Source organism: Pogoniulus pusillus, chromosome 11 (assembly GCF_015220805.1).
Source record: "Pogoniulus pusillus isolate bPogPus1 chromosome 11, bPogPus1.pri, whole genome shotgun sequence".
NCBI lineage: Eukaryota > Metazoa > Chordata > Aves > Piciformes > Lybiidae > Pogoniulus > Pogoniulus pusillus.
In genome coordinates, this window is record NC_087274.1 from 10082664 (window position 1) to 10101160 (window position 18497).

The 18497-nt window shown below is 53.4% G+C and overlaps 2 long non-coding RNA genes and 1 other non-coding gene across 4 annotated transcripts; 1 reads left to right on the plus strand and 2 right to left on the minus strand.

The window, feature by feature from the left end:
* Positions 1–802: 802 nt before the first annotated feature.
* On the minus strand, positions 803–4036 carry LOC135179303 (uncharacterized). 2 transcript variants are annotated; one of them, XR_010303975.1, is made up of 5 exons: positions 3978–4036; positions 3281–3363; positions 2265–2407; positions 1397–1461; positions 803–1126 (listed from the first exon to the last, which is right to left on the minus strand). It is a non-coding gene; the product is annotated as an uncharacterized LOC135179303 (long non-coding RNA). The 2 variants fall into 2 exon arrangements; XR_010303974.1 differs by having other exon boundaries at positions 3867–4034.
* On the plus strand, positions 3100–18055 carry LOC135179304 (uncharacterized). The gene is made up of 2 exons (XR_010303976.1): positions 3100–3326; positions 17445–18055. It is a non-coding gene; the product is annotated as an uncharacterized LOC135179304 (long non-coding RNA).
* Positions 3433–3509, minus strand: LOC135179823 (small nucleolar RNA R38). Its single transcript, XR_010304138.1, has one exon. It is a non-coding gene; the product is annotated as a small nucleolar RNA R38 (small nucleolar RNA).
* Positions 18056–18497: the final 442 nt, after the last annotated feature.

An 18497-nucleotide genomic window follows, 5' to 3' on the forward strand; every position in this document is an offset into this window, starting at 1 on the left:
AGTTCACAGGAGCACTCCAGGTTAGGCTGTAAACCTGTTCAGATGCAATCTCTAGCTTGAAGCCCATCTTGTGTTCCCAGGTCTCAAGTTAACTTTTGTTCACATCAGAGCCACCTCACAATAGCACCAAGGCAGCCTGTCAGGCCTGTTTTTCATTCACAAGCATTCAGCAAAAACCTCCTTCACAAGGAGCTTGATCCTCGTATCACCTGATCCAGGGCACCCAAACCTCCTCAAACCAGCTCTGGCTAAGCCTTAGCACAGCTTGTGCAGGTGACCTTGACAATCAATCAGGGTAGCAGAGGTTTCAGTGCCACCTCCTGCCAGGAATCCCACCCAGCCCAGGGGCAGAGCTGTTTGAGCACACCAGGAGCCACTCACTCACCTTCCTTTCCCATCTCAAAAGGGAAGTTTTCTAGTGAAGGGTGTAGCCTGGCTCTGGAATTCATCACACAGTACTTCAAAGGCTTACCAGACAAGGAACACGATGGCTGCTGCCTCTCCCTTCTTCTCCTTATCTTTTGAGCTTTCAAGTGGACTACAAGAACAATTTCTGGCTCCAGCCAGAGCTTAGCCATAAGCAGCTTCGTCAGCTACCAGGAATTGCTTTTCCTCACCTTTCAGCACCTGCAGGCACTGGAGTCATTTGGTATCAGGAAGGAGCAGATTTTGCTGTGCAGGGTAAACTCACATCCTCCATTTCAGAAGGAGCAGAACTCTTTCTGCTGATCCAAACCGTTTATGTTCAAGTGTATCACCTTTAAAAAAAAAAACAAACTACCCCAAAAACAACTCTCAAGACTTTCCAGATCTGACTTTTATTCTGTTACAGGACAGCAGGGAACCCTTCCCTCCTCCAGCCAGCTGTGGAGCAGCTCTTAGTGGAAGAAGGGCAGTGTCAGAGCAAATCAGCTGCCAGCTGAAATGCTTCTGATCAGCACTGAGTATACAGGTCTCAGGGGACAAAAACTTGCCCTTAGCACCCAAATTCTCCTTGGCTTCACTGGGAACTCAGCCATGACGTGGTTGCAGGGGGCCCTGAGCACTGTGGAGCCAGCAGTTCCGTGCAGGTGGCCATCACATCGCTGGCATTGCCCATTCCAGAAGAGTCTTTCTTCTGCTGCATCTAAAGTTGGGAGACATCACAAAGCATTGCTGTAATCCTAGAATCGTTTGTTCTGGAACCATTCCTGCCTCCCTCTATTTTCAAAGCACTTAGTGGCTTTACTTTTCCTTTTGTCAAGCTGCCTCTTCAACTCCCCCACACACACCTTTTTACTCCTTGGAAGCCAAAAGCCCCAGGTGCTCTTCCCAGCGACTGGTCCCACTTGAACACAGCTGTATTGACAGAGCCCCAGTCCCCTCAGTACCATTCCTTCTCCTTTCACACACTAACCTTGACTTCTGAAGTCCAGTCGTCAAGCCTGCCAGGTCAGCCTGTCAGTGAACATTATTGATCTTCTGCAAACAAACAGAAATTCTGTTAAATAAAGCATGAAATCATTTAGCAGAGTGCAGCTGTCAGCTCCCTCCAGACAAAGTGCTTTACAGTCTGTGTGCTCAGTGACTGTACAGCCAGCCAGATAAAGCTGCATTTCTGAACTGCCCTTCACTGTTTGGATAAGAGACTTCAAGGCTCTTCAAGATCTAAACTCTGCTATGACAACAGCAAGCAAGGTTACAGTCCCGGCACTGAGGCTGGCCAGAGCCAGCACAGTGCCTGTGCTGAAGTCACAGGTCATGAGGGCAGGAAGACAGGGCAGACACATGGAGGCTTTTGTCATCACGCAGGTTGGAAGAGACCTCCAAGATCATCCAGGCCAACCTAGCACCCAGCCCTGTCCAATCAACCAGATCATGGCACTAAGTGCCTCATCCAGGCTTTTCTTCAACACCTCCAGGGACGGCGACTCCACCACCTCCCTGGGCAGCCCATTCCAATGCCTATCACTCTGAGGGTAGGAGACAGGGAAGAGCCTCAGTGGACATTGTTTCTCCCTCACAAGAGAGATGTCAGACAGGGATAACAGCACATCACAGGCTCAGCTTCAGTCCTGCCCTAGGCTACGTAAGTCCCCAGGTTCTACAAACTGACACGCAGCAGACACCTCGATGCCCACATCCCTCCTTTCAGTTGCATTTTTCCTGGTGGGCATTCCCAGACCAGGTACCCTGCTTAGCAGAGGGGTACTGCTGCCTACAGAGCTGACACAAAACGAGTATGTTAACAGCAAGCAGCAAGCAGTGCTGAGGCATTCCCTTACCAGCTTGAAGCCCATCTCAGCAGCTGGGCCCTGGCCAAAGCTGTCTTTGAGCTGCCCAGGATTCTGCAAGACCATTTCCTCCTGGATACAAGTTACATCGAGCAGTTAGCAACAGCACTTCCAATAAAGTTTCTCCTCCACTCCTGAAAAAAGAACACACAAGAAGAATTAAAGACACAAGTTTTTCGTTCAGGGGCTATTATTTTTGTCTCATGCTGTGCACAGCAGAGACCTGCCCCTTGGAGACAAAGGAACACATCTGCCTGTGAGTGGTCTCAGAGACAAGAAATTCTGGGAGGTGGACCCTATCTAAATCCTTGCTTAGAACATGCCCCTCATCCCAGGCTCTGAAATGTTGCTGGGTTTAGACCGTTTTTGTCTGCTTCCGACAGATATTCCCCTCATCATCATTCAGAAACACTCTGAAATGCATTCAAGGAGACCCAAGACAGGCACATCCCTCCTGGGGAAGGATTCTGTAAGGTCTGTCCTTTCTAAGGTGACCTTGTGGTGCACAGGAACTGCACCTCCCCACTCCCAGCAACCTGATGCAAGTTTGAAACTGTCCCAGTGCACCTCCAGGTAGGGCAACAGAACAATTATTCTTTCACTAGGCCTATTTCTGTGACAAATAACAGTTATGAGATGAGCTGTGTCAAGTGTCTCCATAATGGATTGTCATTCAATCCCTCCTACTTCTAATCCCTTCTACTCTTGCTCACCTTTGCCCAGGCTGACAAACAGGTGCTCTGCTGGGCAGCAGCACCAGTCAAAGCCCCATTCATCTGTGCTGCCTTTCAACCTCTGCTCCACGTCAGCAAAGGGCTGCACACTCAGGTGGCAGCTGCAACAAAGCTGCAGCCTTGATTACCTTAATTACATTAATCAAGCCCTTGGGCTTTTATAGCTCCTCTCAGCAGCCCTAGGGGCTCAGAGGGCTATCATCTGACAGAGCAGAATGAGCTCGGCAAGAGAAGACAGACAGACGGTGCCGGGGGGACGCTGATGTTTCTCACCGTTGTGCAGCTGTGCCACAGGTCCAGCAGAGGAATCTTCTTTCAGGTGAGTGTCCTGCCCTTGCGCGGTACTGTGCCATGCTCTGAAATGGAGAGAGAGGCCAGAGTTGGTTCATGGAGCAGACCATTCCTGAGCCTGTGTGGGTTTAGTGCTGAGCCTCAGAGTTGTGCTTCCACAGCGAAGAGATCCATTTCAGACAGGGATAACTCTGTATCATCACTAGCTCAGCCTCCGGGGCAGCCAAACCTGAACCGCAAAGAGCCGCCCTATAACCTCCAGCCTGTGCACGACTCCGTGGCTAGCGTGGGACCCTCACCCGGGGCGGGGGTGCCACCCCCCTGCGTGGGTACGTGCGCTGGGCAGCGTGGGCTCGGCCCGCGGAACCTCGCTCGGGGCTCAGCTCAGCCAGCTGCTGCGGGAACAATTCGCACCAGCGCAGCCGAAAACTGCGGCCAGGCCATGGTGCCAGGCGCATGCCCCGCACCGAGAGGGCCGGAGCGGCCCCGGCCATGCGCCCGTCCACCGCGGCGGGGGGCACGGCCACATCCCGATATACGAGCCATCAAGGCATCGCCGCAGCCTTACAGACAGCCGCGGCAGCGCGCAAGGGTGTCCCGCTCCTCTTCCGGCTCCCCTTAGGCCCCGCGAGGCCGCCGTGCCGGCGGATGGCGAGCGATGGTGACCCGCCGCACTCACCGCCAGGACCGCAGCCGCCATGCCGCCCGCCGCGCTGCGGGAGGGGGAGGGGCGCGCGGCTCCCGGCAAGCGCCGCGGCGGCGCGGGGGCTGGTGGGAGGCGCAGTCCCGGCTGCAGCCGCTGGAGGCGCCAGCCCCGGGCAGGCGGAGTCGCGGCTCAGGAGTGGCTCTGCTGTGGGAGGCGCAGTGCCGCCTGCAGCCGCTGGAGGCGCCAGCCCCGGGCAGGCGGAGTCGCAGCTCAGGAGTGGCTCTGCTGTGGGAGGCGCAGTGCCGCCTGCAGCCGCTGGAGGAGCCAGCCCCGGGCAGGCGGAGTCGCGGCTCAGGAGCGGTTGTGCTGTGGGGGTCGCGGTCCCGGCGCCGGCTCTGGCTGCTGGGTGGGGAAATACGAGGCAGCGAAAGATGTGTGTGTGTTGGGGGTGTAACGTAGCACCGGGGCGAGGGTGGTACTCGAAGAAATGGCCTCGAGTTGCACCAGGGGAGGTTCAGATTGGAATAGGCTGCCGGGGGTGGGGGGAGGGTGTTGGATCGCCATGCCTGGGGGTGTTTAAAAGGCGCAGAGGTGTGGTGCTGGGGGACATAGCTTAGCACTAAGCTTCATGGTTTGATAATGGCTGGACTTGACGGTCTCAAAGGTCTTTTCCAACTGAAAGGGTTCTAAGCTAAAATCTGTTAACCCAGCACTGCCAAGGCCACCACCGAACCGGATTCCTCAGCACCACCTCTGAGCTTTGCAATCCATCCAAGCACGGAGGCTCCACCACTGCCCTGGGCAGCCTTTTCCAGGGCTTCACAACCCTTTCAGGGAAGACCTTTTTCTTTTCCCCCTAATGTCCAACTTACGCTTCCCCTGATGCAACTTGAGGCCATTTCCTCTTGCCCAGTTCCTTGGGAGGAGACACCAAACCCTGCTTAGCTCCAACTTTTCAGGTAGTTGTAGAGAGTGAGAGGGTCTCTGCATGATGGCATAGGGGCAATGCCATTCTGGGATGTATTAGAAGAGCTGTGGTTAGTAGGTCAAGAGAGGTTCTCCTGCACCTCTACTCTGCCCTGATGAGGCTGCACTTGGAGTACTGTGTCCCGTTCTGGGTCCCCCAGTTCCAGAGGGACATAGAACCGCTTGAGAGAGTCCATCCCAGAGCCACAAAGATGCTGAAGGGAATGGAACATCTCTTATGAGGAGAGCCTGAGGGAGCTGGGGCTGCGCTGTTTGGAGAAGAGGAGACTGAGAAGTGACTTCAGTAATGTCTATAACTATGTAAAGGTGAGTGCCAGGAGGCTGGAGCCAGGCTCTGCTGGGTGATGCCTGATGACAGGACATGGGGCAATGGGTGCAAGCTGAGGCATAGGAAGTTTCATTTAAACATGAGCAGGAAATTTTTCCCTGTGAGGGTGACGGAATATTGGAACAGGCTGCCCAGAGTGGCTGTGGAGTCTCCCTCTCGAGATACCAAAACCCTCCTGGATGTGTTTCTGTGTTATCTGGTACAGGTAATCCTGCTCTGCAGGGAGGTTGGACTGGATGAGCTTTCAAGGTCCCTTCCAACCCCTGACATTCTGTGATTCTCACCATCATGCTGCTCATGAGTTGCGTTTATGCATTCTTCGTGTGCCTAGTTTGGCTAGGGAGGCACTCATGATTGTGCTCAGTGTGGTAACTGCTTCACAGGGCTGAACAAGCATTAACTCGTGTAGGAAGGGGCACCCCACAAAAAGACTAATTAGCTGGAGACTGGGGATTAGTCAGAGATTAGTTAGTAAATGTATGCGCTGTGCTTTGCATATGTGGTGCTTCCAGTGTGTGCCTTCACTGTTCAAAACTGCTGTGGAATCTGCAGGGTCCTGTTTAGCTTGTGAACAATATCAAAGCAAACAGAGCCACCGAGGAGAGGGAAGATAACAATAGCTGCCATCCAACATCCACTGTCTTGCCCCAAAGCCTTATCCACTCTGGTGACGGAAAGCTCCAGTGTCTGGAAGTGAAAGGAACAAACCTGAATCTGAAAGAGTAGTCTGAACACAGGCGAGAGCTGGGGCATCCCGCCTGAGGCGGCCGAGGGGAGGCGAGAGCTGGGGCGTCCCGCCTGAGGCGGCCGAGGGGAGGCGAGAGCTGGGGCGTCCCGCCTGAGGCGGCCGAGGGGAGGCGAGAGCTGGGGTGTCCTGCCTGAGACGGCTGAGGGGAGGCGAGAGCTGGGGTGTCCTGCCTGAGACGGCTGAGGGGAGGCGAGAGCTGGGGTGTCCTGCCTGAGATGGCTGAGGGGAGGCGAGAGCTGGGGTGTCCTGCCTGAGACGGCTGAGGAGAGGCGAGAGCTGGGGTGTCCTGCCTGAGACGGCTGAGGGGAGGCGAGAGCTGGGGTGTCCAGCCTGAGACGGCTGAGGAGAGGCGAGAGCTGGGGTGTCCCGCCTGAGACGGCTGAGGGGAGGCGAGAGCTGGGGTGTCCCGCCTGAGATGGCTGAGGGGAGGCGAGAGCTGGGGTGTCCCGCCTGAGATGGCTGAGGGGAGGCGAGAGCTGGGGTGTCCCGCCTGAGATGGCTGAGGGGAGGCGAGAGCTGGGGTGTCCCGCCTGAGATGGCTGAGTACAGGCGAGAGCTGGGGTGTCCCGCCTGAGATGGCTGAGTACAGGCGAGAGCTGGGGCGTCCCACCTGAGGCGGCTGAGTACAGGCGAGAGCTGGGGCGTCCCGCCTGAGGCGGCTGAGTACAGGCGAGAGCTGGGGCGTCCCGCCTGAGGCGGCTGAGTACAGGCGAGAGCTGGGGCGTCCCGCCTGAGGCGGCTGAGTACAGGCGAGAGCTGGGGCGTCCCGCCTGAGGCGGCTGAGTACAGGCGAGAGCTGGGGCGTCCCGCCTGAGGCGGCTGAGTACAGGCGAGAGCTGGGGTGTCCCGCCTGAGGCGGCTGAGTACAGGCGAGAGCTGGGGCGTCCCGCCTGAGGCGGCCGAGGGGAGGCGAGAGCTGGGGCGTCCCGCCTGAGGCGGCCGAGGGGAGGCGAGAGCTGGGGTGTCCCGCCTGAGGCGGCCGAGGGGAGGCGAGAGCTGGGGCGTCCCGCCTGAGGCGGCCGAGGGGAGGCGAGAGCTGGGGCGTCCCGCCTGAGGCGGCCGAGGGGAGGCGAGAGCTGGGGTGTCCCGCCTGAGACGGCTGAGGGGAGGTGGAGGATTCTCGGTGCCTTGCGGCGCTCATGGAGGTTTCCTGGTTCCCTGTGGTGGCAGCAAGAGCGAGTTCCTTTGTTGGAAGCACAGCATAGCTAACCCCTGGCTACCTGGACTGCCAGGTGTGTGCAAGCAACGCCTTGTGTTGTCCCGGGGAGCAGAGTGCTGGGAGCTGGAGGGAGGCACTGCCAAGGAGCTCAGTGTATCTCTGCTCCTGGATGCTCTCCGACTGCAGGGTGGCTCTGCACTGCTGCCTGCACCAGCCAGCCCTGGAGGCCCCTCTGCAGGCAAGGCAGTCGAGTTCCCAGGGAAAGGCAGCGTGACTTCACGTTTATTTTTAGTGTCTGGATCCTCCTGGACTTGTTCCTGTTTTAGAACCTGATTTCATTTTCTCTCCCTCTTTTTTTCCCCTGAGCACTGATTTGTGAGCCCATTGCTCTCTAGAAAGGCCCATGTTGGTTCTTCAAAGTCTCTCTTGAAGAGCCAGCAGTCTGCAAGAGGCATTTTCATTACTGTGGTGCAAGAAGGCTGTAAAGAGTTGGCAATGTGCTGCTAAAAGTCTGTGTTTGCAGCCCTCTGTGCCCTCACCACAGTAGTCTAGCAGGCTGCCCTGGCAGCTTAGGCAGGAGCCTGCAGGGAGTTCCCTGCTCTGGCATGAAGATTTGGAGGGTAACAAAGCTGGTGACAAGCTTAGAGAACATTTCTTATGAGGAGCAGCTGAGGGAACTGGAATTTTGTAGTCTGGAGAAGAGGAGGCTGAGAGGAGACCTCGCTGCTCTTTACAACTCCCTGAAAGGAAGCTCAAGTGAGGTAGGGGTTGGTCTTCTTAGGATCAGGTCATAGTACAAGAGCAAATGGGCTGAAATTGTGCTGGGGAGGTTTAAGTTGGAGGTTAGGGAAAATTGCTTTGCTGCAAGAGTGGTCAGGGGTTGGAACAGGCTGCCTGGGGAGGTGCTGGAGTCGCCATCACTGGAGGTGTTCAAGAAACCTGTGGACATGGCACTTGGAGACATGGTTTAATGGCTGTGGTGGTCTTGGGTTGATAGCTTGACTTGATCTTAGAGGTCCTTTCCAACTGGAACAATTCTAAGTCTCTATGAGAGAGCTTCAGCACCTTCTTGCCAGGCTGGAGCCTGTCACATGTCTTGCCCTGGTGGGAAGGCAGACGATGAGACAGAAAAGCAGTGATTAACACAGCCTCCACTGCTGTGGCCTTTGCTCTCTGGAGATGTGGCTGGACATCTGCCTGGCTGCTTTTAGCTTCCCAGAGGAGCAAGCACACAACTAGAATTAGCCCTTCGAGTCCCCATGGGAGATAGTTTATTAAAATAAACCAAACCAACTCAAATCCCTCCTTGTGCAGAGCTCACATCCTGGTAGGAGACAAGACATAGACTAGGATATGCTGAGAGATTCAGCAGTGTCTTGAATTTTGGGTGGAGGCTGCTCAGATGATGAAGGAACTGTCTGCTTGTGCCTAGAAATGGGTAAGCTTTGCGAGGTACCAAGTGAGGAAATGGTTTCCACTTGTGCCAGGGGAGGTTCAGGCTGCATGATAGGAGATACTACTCAGAGGGTTTTCAAACTTTGGAATGGTCTGCCCAAGGCAGTGCTGGAGTCACCGTCCCTAGAGGTGTTTAACCAGTGTGTAGACCTGGCATTTAGTGACATGGCTTAGTGTTGACCCTTCAGTGCTGGGTCAAAGGTTGGACTGATTGATCTTTGAGGTCTCTTCCAACTGGAGGTGTTCTGTGATTCTGACCATAGAATCAGTCAGGGTTGGAAAGAACCACAAGAATCACCTAGTTCCAACACCCCTGCCATGGTCAGGGACACCTCACACTAGATCAAGCTGGCCAGAGCCTCATCCAGCCTGGCTTTAAACACCTCCAGGGATGAGGCTTCCAGCACCTCCCTGGGCAACACATTGCAGGTTCTTACCACCTTCATGGTGAAGAACTTCTTCCTAACGTACAGTCTGAATCTACTCATTTCTAGCTTTGCTCCGTTGCCCCAGTCCTATCGCTGCCTGACAGCCTAAGAAGTCCCTCCCCAGCTTTCTTGTAGCCCCCTTCAGATACTGAAAGGTCACCTCGAAGCATTCTCCTCTCCAGACTGAACAGCCCCAACTCCCTCAGGCTCTCCTTATTGCAGAGCAGCTCCAGCCCTCTGATCATCCTCGTGGCCCTTCTCTGGACACCTTCCAGCACATCCATGTCCCTCTTGTAACAGTGGCTCCAGAACTGGACACAGTACTCTATGTGGGGTCTCACCAGTGTGGAGTACAGGGGGAGGATCACTTCCCTTGCCCTGCTGCCCACACTTCTCCTGATGCAGCCCAGGCTCTGGTTGGCTCTCTGGGCTGCAGGAGCACATATTGAGCTTCTCAACTGACTCAAGAATTAAAAGCTGAGGAGAATGGCATGAGCCAAGAGTGCATTGGGCTGGCTGTAATCATTCATGGGTTCCAGGCATAGTTTAGAGGCAGAACAAAGATTCTGGGTGAAGAGAGATGGGCATCACCTTGTCCATGCCCATGCTCTTCTATGTCTCTGCAGCTTCCCCTGTGAGGGACTTTACTGGAGTTTTCTCAGCTCTTCCCTTTAGAGGGCATCCATGTCCCACACATCTTCAGCGAGCTTGCTTCACCGAGGAGCTGCAGTACAAGGCGAAGCCTCCCAGAGGTCAGCAGAACATGGTGGCTCTGCCGAGCAATCTGTGAACCTTCCTGGGGATGCGAAGGAATTCGCGGTCTGGTCTGAACAGCTCTGGATGAACATATTCTCCTTCCTCAGGCAGCTGCAGTGCTGTTCCCAAAGGCAGTCTGCACACGACGTTGGTAGGCTTCCCGTGGCCAGGCTCCCATCAGTTATGGTATTTTCTTGCTCCAGTCATTGAAAGGCTGATCAGTAAAGGAATGCTTTTAGAAGGGCATGGAGACTTTCTACATGTGAACGTCTTGGGACTGCTCTCAACTTCCCAGCAGAGGATCTGGAGGGGATTGCTCCCTCCAGCAAATAGTCTGCTACCTTGAGCCCCATCTCTCTATTTTCTTAAGGCACTTTGGTATCTGCCCTGCAAAGCCACAGCATTAGCCTCTACAAGGCAGCCTGAGCTCTGCTGTAGGGCATTTGGTTATCTCTGGAGCAGATAACAGGGGAATGGATGGAATATGTGATAGAGAACAGAAAGGCAAACGGAAATCAGTGACAGAACCACTCCAACTTCAGCCGGGCTTTGATCTCAAGGTCTCCTCCCAGTCTCCCACCCACTTCCCCTCTTGGATGCCTGTAAGTCTCCCCAGGGACTCTCCACACTCACTAACAGTGATTTGATTTCCTCTTACTTTCCCTCTCTGCCTGTTGTGGAACACAAAGCCTGGAGAAACAGAGCAGCCATTCATTCAGAGATGCCCCACTGGGGTTATCATCTCTAATACAGATCTGGGGGAAGCCAGTCCCTCATTGCTAACAGTCTGGAGGGCACCAGGGCTTGAGCATAAGAAGCAGGAGGGGATGCTGAGGTGCAAGGGGTAAATGGATGTTTGTCACTGTCACATGTGCTGTTTGCACAGCAGTGCACAAAGAGCAGTCCCTTGGGGTACAGCTGGAGGTTGTTGCTGGGATTTCAGGTGCCAGGCTTCTGAGAGAAAGATCTGCAGTGTTTAAAAAACAAAAGCCTGCCATGAGGTTCCAGATGATGATGTCTGCTGCTTCAAATCAGTCCCAGGAATTACCAGAAAGGCTCTTTGAAGCTCAACAGCAGGCAGGCAAAATCTTCCCACACAGGACAAGGCACACAGCAAACAAAACGTCCTTCCTTTCTCCTAGCAGCAAAGCTCTTAAGCCTCCCTTTAACATTAAAGACAGGCTTAAATGCCTCCCCCCTCAGTATGTCCTGGGTGCTTAGGTAGAATTGTAGCAGGCTGAGAAGCCCTCTGCTGTCACCGGGGCCTGTCTAAAGGCTGCCCCTTGCACACCGGGTGACAAAAGCTGTATCTTTACAGAGTATCTGTGCAACGGAGGGGTGGCTTTCCTGGGAGCATTGTGGTATCTGCAAGGCAGGGCTGCGATCTGGATTCCCGCAGGTAGAGAGCAGAAAAGGTCTCCATCTCTCCTCCTTGTGGTGCTGAACAGCAGCAGGAGTGGCAACTTCATGCACTCAGCTGTTCCACTTCTCTCCCCTCTACATCAACTGAGTTTTGGGCAGAGTGCCACAAACCCAGCCTTAAGGTGCTGTCTTCCAGTGCAACAGTGAATGAAGCTTGAGAAAATCATATCGGGGAGCAGAGGGAAACTGATTGACTGACTTGATGGCTTCAGGTCTGATGTCCCAGCTAGGCAAAGTGACCATCTTGTCAGAGCCAGCCAGATTGTGCTCACAGCTTCGTTCCTTGCAGAAGCTGATGAGAACAGAGAGCACACAACAAATTGTTCTGATGGCAGCGCTCCCATAGATAAAGGCTGGGGCCAGACATATGCACTTGTTGAACAATAGCAGTAGGAATCCAGCTTCTTCATGGATGAATATGTTTAATTAAAATACATATCCTCAGAGCATGCCCAGAGATGGAAGATCACAGAATTGCCAGGTTTGGAAGGGACCTCAAGGATCATCTAGTTCCAACCTCCCTTGCCATGGGCAGGGACACCCTCCGCTAGGTCAGTGGAAGATGTGTGCAGCTGGAGCAATGCAATTGGAGATAGCAGGAAAAACTTCACACTAATGAAACCAGGAATGAGGTTTCCATCTTGGAAGGCCTTTCTGGCCAAGCCACACAAGCAGTTACCAAGAATGGAGAACTGATCTTACTCTGGGGCAGAGAGATGGATGCTGCCTATTTTTCATGTCAGCCTGAGAGATTAAAGACATGGTGACCAGAAAGGGAATGAGCTGGTATAAAAATATCTCTATTAATGAGGAGCTTCTCAGGTCCTCTTTATCCCAAGCAGTGTTTCTGTTTGCTTGGATTACTTTGCCCAAGCAGCCGTTGATTCAGCCACTCCAGCCTGCACTGTCACAGCAGCACTATTTCAGCCTTCAAGCTCAGATATGAGAAGTATGCTGGGAGCAAACAAGCATATTTTTGCAAGTAATTAGTATAAGCTGCACTGAGGTCAAGCAGTTGTGTCAAAGCACTGTGCAAACTGACAACTTTTCTTCCTCTTGCAGTCTGAAAAGGGAGAATTGCCAATGCCATATCCTCCAGCTCACCTCTTTCTTTCTCATCATTCGTACCAGAGGAAGGAGATCACTGGTTTGAGGTTCATTGGTTCTGAGGGCAGCATCATTGGTTTGAGATTCACTGGTTCTGAGAACAGCATCTCTGCTGCTTTCATTGCTTACTGGGAAAGAGCTTGTTTGGGTGATGGAAGGTCACATTAGTTCAGTACCTGTGAGGTCATTCTCCTTGCCTATATGCAGGGCACATTTGACCAAGCCCAGAGTGGTGATTTGAGGCCTCATGAGATTACAGAAGGCAGTTGGTTGGAGGCCTGCAGTTATTGCTCTCACTGTATCCAAGAAGATCTTTTGAGGGCAGCCTCAGGATGACTGCTTGAAAGAGCCCTGCTGCAGAGCATGAGGCCAAGGGCACCAGCCCAAGGGCCATCCATGTCATTTTCCAAGAGATGTCCAGAGTGGGTGGCTAGGGAAGTGCAAGAGCAGGGTGATTACATATGGTACATCATCCATTAACTTCCCAGCCACTTGAGCAGTGTGAACTTACAGAGCAATGTGTCAATTCAGTGATTCCATTAATGGATATTCTCTGGAATGGATAGTCCAGAAACTTCCTTTCTGGTGAACTTAGCCAGTCCCTTTGTGAACCTGTCACAGCCATTCCCTCCTGAGGCTGTACTGCAAGAGGAACCAGCTTCCTTTTATTTCTTCCATGTCTGGCTCCTGTTAATTCTGATGCCCCCAAATTCTTGTACAGGAAGAGACAACGAATGGTTCTTCTTACCCAACTGCCTGTGCAAGCAGAACTTAAGGATCTACTCATCCTTCCTCTTCTCTTCAGGCTCCCATGTCTCATCTCTTCAGAATAGATCAAAGAGTGAGGGTAGCATTGTTTCAAACCACTGTTTTCCTACACAATGAGATCTATCCACTTGCAGATGGCTTTTGTGGTCTCTAAAGCCTCCCATGGATTAGCCCACAGCTGACTGGATAAACATTTTTTCTATCCCACATCCTGCTTCCACAGCATGTCTCCTACTCACTTCTCTGTCCTTTCCCTCAGTCCAAACATCCTGCAAAAAAACCTCCAGCTCTCCTTGACAGCTTTCCTCTCTCCCCTTCCCCCCTCCCTCCCCAGCCTCTGCCAGGTTGCAAATAAAACTCCATCAGCCCAACAAAGCCCCAACGTTCTTGGAGAGCCGCCCGTGAGGGCACCTACCTTTCTTTCTTTCTAACTACCAGCACATGCCCTGCTTACTTCACTGTTGACCTGTGGTTGGGCTTGATGATCTTAAAGGTCTTCTCCAACCGAAACAATTCGATGTTTTTATGATGCTAATGCTTCTGTTGCTGCTTAAAGGTCGACCTGTCTTCGGCCATCTCTCCCTCTGCACATTTCATATGCTCTGCTTTTCTCCTTTCAGCTGTCATCTGGAGCAGCCTCGCTGCTGAAGGGGGTGGGAGGGGAGGCCATGCACAGCGGGAGATGGCTGATCCTGCCTGCCACTTGTGCTCAGAGATGGGAGAACTCAGCTGCCGTGACATCCTCCTCCTCCTCTCTTTCTCCTCACCACACCGGGCTAAAAGCCCCGCAGCTACCCAGCACGTCTGTATGCGCTGGTGTGTGAGTTGTGTGACTTGAGGGGGCTAGAAAGGGGATAGACAGACAGGCACCCCTTTACCTAGCAAACCAAAGGCTGCCCTTGTCGGCATTCCTCCCACCTTGCCATGCAGCAGAGCCCTCAGAGGAGAGGGAGCAGCTCACCGATCTGAGCAGCAGAGCAGGCGTGGGGCAGGCAAACTGAGGCAGGGGTAATCAGGACTGTGTGGGTGGTACTGGCTCAAAGCACAGCACCTGATCTACCAGAAGTTGTGTGAAGTGCTGCTGAGTTGGAGCAGCTGGCAAAAAAGAGAAAACAACAAACCCCCCCGCCCCCCCACCCCAAATCATTATTTAAACAGTATAAAGGTTTCTGTAAATGTTTAAAGCAACTTGGTTGGGAGGGGAAGGAGGAAAGACAAACAAGTTTGCTGTTTCAGCTTTGTAGAAACAGATCTTAATTTTTGGCAGGGCTTTATTCATCCAGAGGATCCAGCTGCTAACAGGCTCTGGGAGGCTCCAAATTCATAATTGCTTCCCTAACATCCTCCTCCAAGAGGCTGCAGTTTGGCACGGGCACCGCCTTTGATGTGTACTTTTGGCCAGCACCTTCTGCACTAGGATCCCGAGAGTTGTGCCCGGGGCATCTATACCAGGAGTCAGTGGCTGTGAGTGCTCCCAGTGTTGTTTTTCTTTGCCAGACCTAAGGTTCACAGTGGTCAAAGCTCCGCAGGAGTCAGGGAGCTCAAAGGAGTCATAGAATCAACCTGGTTAGAAGAGACCTCCAAGGTCATCCAGGCCAACCTATCACCCAGCCCTGACCAATCAACCAGACCATGGCACTAAGTAGTCTTTTCTTGAACACCTTCAGGGATGGCAACTCCACCACCTCCCTGGGCAGCCCATTCCAATGCCAATCACTCTCTCTGCCAACAACTTCCTCCTAACATCCAGCCTAGACCTCCCCTGGCACAGCTTGAGACTGTGTCCCCTTGTTCTGTTGCTGGTTGCCTGGCAGAAGAGACCAACCCCACCTGGCTACAGCCTCCCTTCAGGTAGTTGTAGACAGCAATGAGCTCTGCCCTGAGCTTTCTCTTCTCCAGGCTGCACACTCCCAGCTCCCTCAGTATCTCCTCACAGGGCTGTGCTCCAGGCCCCTCACCAGCTGTGTTGCCCTTCTCTGGACACATTCCAGCACCTCAACATCTCTCTTGAATTGAGGAGCCCAGAACTGGACATAGTACTCAAGATGTGGCCTGACCAGTGCTGAGTACAAGGGAAGAATAACCTCCCTTGAGCAAGGTGCTGCAGGCTGGCTGGCTGCTGGGAGCCTGCATGTGGCCAGGGCTGGAATTCTGAGACCTTTCCCCTGAGCACCAGCAGATGGGGGCTTCCAGTTCCCAGTGCACTGCCTCTCCTTATTTGCCTGGGTTGCACTGCCAGCACCTGGTGCATCGGCACAGCAGAAACTCTGTGCAATTTCTGTTTCAAAAAGCAGCTGGCAACAACTAATTCAGCTTTTTGCTGCTGAAGAGCTGGAGCTGTATTCTGGTTTGGCTTGAGGTTGAGAGGGACTTGATCTGGAGCACAGAGTACTGCAGGCTGCTAGACATGGGTGGCCACTCTTCAGCTTCCATGTGGATCTGGTGCTCTGGGTCCCAGGTCCCAAGCCCTGGAGCATCTGCCTTGGAGCAGGACTGTCACCTGTGTGGGATCTCAGGGGAAAGAGGACATCTTTCCCATCATGGAGGGGAATTTAGGCTGGGAAAATGAGGTTCCTGGGCAGCAGAGGAGGATTGCACTCCCTACCAACCTGCTTAAGGTCTCGGCCTGTCACCAGCCCCCAGCCAGGGCTACTGTCTGCCCAATCCCACCTGCTCTGCTCCTGCCCAGCCAGAGAAGGGTCTTTTCCTGACTATGATTGTGTTTACCCCAGGTTCTTTATGGCCTAATTCTTCTTAGCTCCATGCTGAGCTATGAGGCATCTGTCACCACAGCACCCATAGCTGGAGCTGCTTTGTGCTGTGGAATGCTTTGGCTCATGTGTGCAACCTGCAGCACTGTAGAAATGTGCTCTGATCCACTCTGTTTGCTCTCTGGGCTCTGGGATTTTGTTTCTGCTTCAGCTGTTCAGTCTGACAGTGGTACTGAGCTGTGATCTGAAGGTGCTGTTTTCAGAGAAGCTCAAATACCTGTTGGGTGGCTTCAGAAGCTGACCCTGCATATGGCTGTGTGTCTGTGCAGATACTAGAGGAGGGTTTCTGCAGTGGTTCCTCATACAGCCAGTGCCTGCCTGCCTGCCTGGCTGTTGCTGGTGTGACCTGATTCAAAGGAGAAAGACTGAGCTCAGCTGGACTGGGTTAACTCTTGAGCAGGGCTGCTTTTGCAGCCTGGGGTTTCATGAAGTTTGGTGAAGGGAGGAGAACCTGATACCACCTTCAACCAAAGCCTGCAGGGTGACATGGGAGGCAGGACTGCTTTGTGCTGTCCTGCTCTCTGAAGCCCTGTTCTAGTCAAACCAGTAACTGCCTACAGACAGTGCCAGGAAAAGCTGTTGCTGGTGTCTCCTTGGCTTTTCTAACTTCAGCCAGCTCCTGTGTGGAACCTACAGTGAGATAAAAGAGACTGACACAGTGTGAAACCTTCCTCCTCTTCAGCAGATGGTGTTTGTGACAGTGGACTTTGCTTGTGTTGTTCTAACAGAACGGCATGGGCTAGCCAAGAAGGGGAGGGAGAGCTGCAGGCTACCTTTGCTGAGACTGGCTTGCTGTGCAAACCTGGCCTGAAAGCTCAGGTCACAGATAAACTCCTGCATTTTCAAGGACCAGCCTTTTCTGCCATCCCCAGTGCAGAAGCTGAAGGGCTGCCATGCCTTGCCTGCAGCATCTGCCGCAGTCTCCCGGGACTCTCTGACCGAGGATGTGATGCATGCTGCAATGTGAACTTGGTCTTACCTCCACTGCAAACCTAGATGCATCCTAGCTGGGGTTAACCTGGTGCCACTGCCTTAGGCGTTAGCAGATCAGTGCTACGCCTGTCCTAGCTGTGAACTCCGTGTGCTTCCTGCCTCATGGCTGGTGAAACAGTGCCCTAACCAGCGTGAGCCACCCAGATGAGGTGAGGTATTGGCTGGCACTGCTGCTGACTGAGCCTGTTCCAGCAGCAGCTCCTGCTAAAATGGTCACTGAGAAGATGAAGCTGAATATAAATCAGGCCATTTGCTCTCAGGCTGAGACTGATGAGTGCTAACTGCAGTGTGTGCTCCCAAGACAAGCTTCAGTCTCAATCAGGTTGAACAAGAAAAGGCACATTGCCTTGACGTTGTCTGAAGGCTGCCTTCTGCATCGTGGCTGAAGGTGGAACTTGGTTACCAGCACAAGCCAGGTGTCAGCTGGTATAAGCCCTCCAAGAAATTGGGTTACCAATATTCCTGACCTTATTCTGTCTATCACACTCAATATGTGAGCACACACACAGAGCAAGTGCTGCTCCCTCAGCTGAAAGGGCCAAGAACCCATCTGTTCTGATGCTGCTTCTCTGTCTCAGCTTATCTCAGGCCTCCAGAAAGCCTTTCCTCGGTTCCCTTCTGGCCATCTCTCTGTTCCCAAGTGATGCTGCACCTCCTGAAACACTGCTGGAGCTCTGCCTGACTGCATCAGCTACCTGAGCTGCTCTGCTGCTCAATCCTCCCAGTAACCAGAGACTCTTTTACATCAGTCTTCAGCCTCCCTTGAAAACCCTACTGAGCCACAGCAACCTGATCATCAGGAACTGATGGACAGGCTCTGTCCCATATGGTTACTAGCTGAGGAGGTATTAGCCTCCGTGGGGAAAGGAACTGTGTACATTGTCAGCTCTGCTATCTGAGCACCCAGCAGCCCCACAGACATCTCCACCTGAAATCCAAGAGCCAGACCAGTCCATGTAGCCCCTGTGTGCATCCCTCCTCCTTTGCCTGGCTATGATAGACCCAGGCTCTCTCACAGCTCTGGGGACCAACCTCACTTAGTCGTAACAAGTCTCAAAAGCTCTTTCACAGCAACCCATGTGTGAACTCAACACCATCTACCTGCCTCTGTCCTGCACTGGGCAGGTAGAAGGGCACTGGGCACAGTTGGGCTTGGATGCTGGGGGGTTCAGCCAGAGTGCACTCCACAGCTCTCTGCTTTCAGCCCAAGAGATCTCCTTCAGCTCCTCTTTCACTCCAAGCTTTTACCATATGGATGCTATCGTGATGTTCATTAGTCTCTCTGTCTGAGCCCTCTCATGCTGCAAAACTCCCTGGAGGGATGGGCTGGAGCAGGATGGGGTTTGCTGCAGCTGAGCTCTGGTGGTTTTCCCCCTGGGGCTTCAAGAAGTTTCGTTCCACCCATGAGAAGTGCCAGGCATCGGGGGAAGATTTGTTTCTTGGCAGCTGTTCCCGTTTTGCTCCAGAAAACTGCTGCTGTGCTAGGAATGCACCGTGACTAAAATTCCTCTGGGCTGCTCAGGTCAAATAGCAAACAGCAGCAATAGGAGAAATGGGGAGCAGGAGAGCAATTTTGCTCAGCAGGGAACGAACAGGAGGGCCCAGCCTTTTCCTTTGCCTTTCATCATCCC